This window comes from Sinocyclocheilus rhinocerous, unplaced genomic scaffold, assembly GCF_001515625.1.
Source record: "Sinocyclocheilus rhinocerous isolate Xijiao unplaced genomic scaffold, SAMN03320098_v1.1 scaffold975, whole genome shotgun sequence".
Taxonomy (NCBI): domain Eukaryota; kingdom Metazoa; phylum Chordata; class Actinopteri; order Cypriniformes; family Cyprinidae; genus Sinocyclocheilus; species Sinocyclocheilus rhinocerous.
Window position 1 is genome coordinate 2238397 of NW_015628726.1, and position 5834 is coordinate 2244230.

The following is a 5834-nucleotide window of genomic DNA, read 5'->3' on the forward strand; positions in this document are numbered from 1 at the left end:
TACATTCTGGCGGTGATCGTAAGAATGATAAATGCATGTTGATGTCATATAATAATGTCTTGAATAAAATATGCCTATTTCCCAATGTTTCTCTTTCTTTTTGGCATTATCGCCTGTGTACAGTAGACACATTTCATGATGGTAAGTTTAATTTCCTTAATTATAACAATTGCAGCGTTATTTTTAAACTTGTAGTCAAGCTATAACGTATTTGATATTTATCATGTATGACTAAAAACGAATTCTGAGCAAAAACATTACTAGTTTGGTACGTTAACGTTACCTACTAGTTTGGAGGTCTCTTTTGGCCCGTTTTTAACTAAATAAAAATAACTGCTTTATTAATTTAGAAGCAGGGTAATTTAAATTTAATTTTTGTATTGTAATTTTTATCATTTTTATATTATTAATAAAAATACAACGCCACAATATAATATTCAGAGTTGGGCTGCCGAAACTCCGAACGTGTGCATATTGAGGGGCGAGCTGAGAAGCCTAATGTCTTCATCCGTTTGCAACAAAACTTTATAGTTTTGTTGCAAATGAATTTATAATGTATAGTGCTATATCACAGCTTAATTAAACAATTATATTGTATACACGGTTTTAAAAAATCTGTAAAAAATATTGCACTGAAATGTGCGCTGAAGGAATTTGCCTATTTTAATTATACCTGTCATGTTTGTGGTTTTTCATCATTATACAGTCTGATTAAATAAATATTCAGAAACACATGCAGTGCTACTTTTTGTCTTTTTTTCTGTTTAACTTTTATTAAACTGCAGATCAAAATAGAATAGGCCTATACCCTAAATAAGGATAAATTATATTGGAACACGTCTCCAAAATAATCGCATACACAGATGCACGTTCCCATTACAGTAGTCAGCGCTGAACAACAGACAAATAAAATATAAACTGAGGTAACAAAAGTGATTCAGTCAAGATCAGTGAGGAATTTTCTTTTGTTTTGTTCTGTGATTAACATTAATGACAAAAGCGGCTGCTGTAAATGCACGGATCCAATACACCCTTGCTTTCTTTCTCAACTCTTTACGTTCACTTAAGACATAACCGATTGTATTTATGGGACATTTTGATATAATTCTGTGTGTATTTGTCCATTCGAATGTGTAAGAATGTGAGAAAGAGAGCTCAGTCCAGTGAGAGGTGGCTTTTGCGTGCGCTTTGTGTGTGTGTGAGCAGCACAGAAAACAGCGCGCAAGTGCAGAAGTGAGTTCTATTTCGTCTTCTTGCAGTTTAATCTTTTGAAATCACAATAAATGCGCATACAGAAATCGAGAAGCAGAATCTAAATGTTATTTTATAACAAGTAATTTGATTCCTGACCTTACACATCTGATCTGATTTCCGAAATTGGAATAGCTTTTAGATTCCAAAACCTCCTACTAAATTATTTCATTCTTGCATGCAAAAAGACCTGTATGGTGACTATGGGACTATGTAAAATATTTTTTGCAACTTACTAGGTTTATCATTTAAAAAGCTATTTAAAAAGCTATTTTAAGCTTTGCGACTTTATATCTCTTCATTAATTTCTTGGACATTTCATCTCACAACTGTGACAAGAGTCAAGACTGGCCTCCAAAGCGGTGTTATTTCAGTATCAAAGTATCATTTAAAAATCTGTCTATACAGTTTATATTATTATTATTTTTTTTATTTCAGTTTAATTTTTTGTTATTTTAGTATATCAAGTTAAAGAAATAGTTCATCAAAAAACTAATATTTGCTGAAGATTTACTTACCCTCAGGCCATTCAAGATGTAGATGAGTTAGTTTCTTCATCAAAACAGATTTGGAGAAATTTATCATTAAATCACTTGCTCAACAATGGATCCTGTGCAGTGAATGGGTGCCGTCAGAATGAAAGTTCAAACAGCTGATAAAAACATTACAATGATCCACAAGTAATCAACACGACTCCAGTCCATCAATTAATATCTGGTGAATTGAAAAGCTGTTTGTAATAAACAAATCCATCATTAAGGCATTTTAACTTCAAGCCATTGCTTCTGACCAAAATATGAATCCATAATCCATAATAACACTTCCTCCAGTGAAAAAGTTCATCCCCTGTTGACCTCTCATATCAAAATACATATTTTGAGACATATTTGTTTAGAACTGTTTTTGGACTGTTTTCGCTTGTAAACAGTGCCTGATCTTTGCATATTTGTCTCCTGATTCAGATAAGATTTCACTGGAGAATGCAATATTATGAATAGAAGATTTGTATTTTAGCTGAAAGTATGTTATTCATCAGCTGTTTGGACTCTCATTCTGATGGCACCCATTCACAGCAAGTGATGTAATGCAAAATCTGTTCCGATGAAGAAACAAATCCATCTACATCTTGGATGGCATGAGGGTGAGTAAACTGTTAGATAATTTTCATTTTTGGGTGAACCACTCCTTTAAATGAACATGAGAAATGCTGCGTTGGAGTTTACAAAACTACAATAAGGCATATCGTTAAAATCAGGGTTTTTATGGTTTAAAATCAATGAAAAGATACACTGTTCATCTCAGAATGGTTACCATTATATCTCAGTAGATCTGACCCATTGATACAGTACGCCTATAAAGCTGTGAGCAGTCTTTCTTTGGTTTTATCAGCTCATCAAGTACACCAGGGCATAAGGGTTAGAATGACTGCCTCCTCCACCCTTGGGGAAATAAAAATCCTGAATCACACTGGTGTAAGAAACACTCATTTCTCTTAAGACCCCCTATCCTGGGATTTCTTCCTCAGGATCCCCCATTGAGCAGGACCCTCATGGAACATCCACTCAGAGAGAACCTATGATCAAAGGCTGGTGGAGGCAGCAATCAAGCCCATCCAATCTCCCGAGGACACAGAGGAGCAGGAATTGGAGCCTGGCAGAAATACGCTGCAGCATTGTAAAGTTATTCACTGCTGGATGAGAAACAAGGTCTGTTTAGAACAGCCAATATGTGGAGGGTGTCAGTGAAGGGACATATTGCAAGTGTGTTTTTGGAAAGTGCTTCAGTCAAAATCTTCAAGTTTAATCAGATGTAATTTAATGTATAATATGGATATAAAGTAATAAAATGAACATATAAGTTTCTATAATTGCACAATTTATGTTTCATCTTCATGGTGCACTAGTATGTATTTATTTATTCAGTTAGTTAGTTAGTTACTTAAAAGAATACTCCACCCCAAAATGAACATTTTGTCATTAATCACTTTACCCCCATGTCGTTCCAAACCCGTAAAAGCTTCGTTCGTCTTCGGAACACAATTTAAGATATTTTGGATGAAAACCGGGAGGCTTGTGACTGTCACATTGACTGCCAAGTAAATTACACTGTCAAGGTCCAGAAAAGTATGAAAGACATCGTCAGAATAGTCCATCTGCCATCAGTGGTTTTCATCCAAAATATCTTAAATTGTGTTCTGAAGACGAAAAAAGTTTTTACGGGTTTGGAACGACATGGGGGTAAGTGATTAAAGACAGCATTTTCATTTTGGGGTGGAGTATCCCTTTAATTAGTCCGACTGTGACCAAATCATCATAATAACATAACAATAACAAGAACAACAATAATAATTATTGTTATTAGTATAACTATTATAATTATGCTATTATGATTATTATAATTATTTTGTATAATAATAATAATAATTATTATTATAAGAATTATTATTATAAAATAAATAATGATAATATTTATATTATACACAAACAAATAAGTAAATAAATATAATATAATTTCTAATATTATGTCTAATGAAATATTTAAAAAATAACAATATTTATATATAATAGACATTATTACCTACATTATAAACAAAATAAAAATATAAGTACTATATATATAATGCATGTATGTATGTAAGGGATAATGCATGGCTAGCTGTCCATTAAACGATTTTAATGCACAATGTGGAGGCCAAGAGCCACCCAACATGAAGCGGAGTGCTGTTTAATGCACAGCTAGCCGTGTATTATCCCGCTTATACCATGGTCATTTGCCAGTACTGACAAGTTAAAGCTGTTAATGATGTTTGCAGCGCAATATTTGAATGGAAGGGTAAAAATGACAGTTATGGCTCATTAGCTATAGCATTCTGTCTGCTTCAAATCAGACACAGAGATGAAATAGTGCGGTAAGACCACATTTATTTGAATGAATTATAGCATTTATTTGGATTAAATATCGATCGAGAGCGAGAGAGATGACAGTTGTTTGTGTGAGTTACCCGTGTCTGCGCATCTCTCTCTAAACAATAAAGCTGTTTAGTTACTTCAAAAACAGCGATTTTACCCCCTCGTTGCTGAGGAATATAATGTAGCGATCCAGTATCTAGGATATTTTATTAATAAAAGTTGCGGGGCAGCGCTGACAACAAGTTTATGTGCTCCTGAATGTTTCTATATGTGCGCAGTGTGATCTCCGACCTCTCTCTCTCTCTCTGTCTGTGAGAGTGATATGTGTGTTTGTGTGCATCAATTAAAGCAGCGCATTAATATAGGACGGTCAATCTAGTCTCATAAAAATACGTACCTCTGTGGACTTTTTGTGCAACACCATTTTTACGTACCTTACGGCACGTTTCGCTGCAGTTTCAAAGAGAAATGTCCACTGAGTGGTGCTAAAACACCTGGCACGTTTTTATTACGTTGATATAGGTACGTATTGCTGTGTTGGAGCTCCTCGTCTCTCAAGTACGTCTCCGTACTCCGTGAGTTACCGAACAAACCTACCGTCTATGAAAACCCATAGATATGAAGCTGGATATGTGCGAATAAAAGGTGTCAGAGTTTTACTGCCTCTAGTGTTCATTTCTTTTGGAAACTGCAGTGATATGTACTTATTGGTACGTATTTCGCGTCTCGCTAAAAAGTGCCCCCAGGTACGTTTATGCCATGAGACCAGGTAGAGAACGGTGATTAAATGACTGATTGACAAATGAATAGCACTTTTCATGATCCCGTTAATACCAGATGGATAAAAATAAATCCCTGGCCTTCATTTTTTTCACTGAATATATTTCATTCGAAGTATAACATAACGTTAGTAACATGGCTTGTGAACCGCAGTGCACTTTAACTTTAAATGAAGATTTGAATAAATGAAGCTTTTTAAACTATCCTTTGAATGCACCAACACAATTAATGTTCCACTTTTCACTGATATACCGAAGACTGTTTTCAAGTCACAAAGATTAAGCTATTAACTCCCTGTTGCAAATTACTGCTTTCAAGTGTTTATGCAAAACTTCGCCATTAGTTACCTAAAATCCATTATAGACCATGCTGTTGTTGTGCAGCTGTGTATTATGATAAATACGAGTCTCTGCCTGATAAAGATGCTCAAATGGCAACACAAACACATCGAAAGCGAGACACTAAAGCTGATTTCAGCCCCTCACTGGTCAGCCGCCTGCTTCTGCAGAGAACCTGATGAGCATTTTATGGTTCCTGTAATAAGCCAAGTGGAGAATATGTCAAAGGTGACAGCAGACACCGAGACTTGCTGAAGGACAGATCTATCATCCACCTCAACGGACTCTTATGCAGATGGATTAGACTCAGTCACATAAAAAAGAATTGTCCTTGAAACATATTGCCAGACCCCTGTGATAGATATCTCTTGCTCCTGGGTTGGGTAATTGAAGCTGACCTTAATAAATTAGTAACACAGGTTGTTGTCTCGACAGCGGTGCTGATGATTAAGCTGACGTCCTGAGGGGAAGATTCAAGGAATTAATAGCATTTATTCTGCCAGTAACACACACGCACACACTCACACACACACTAGGGCTGGACAATAATTCAATA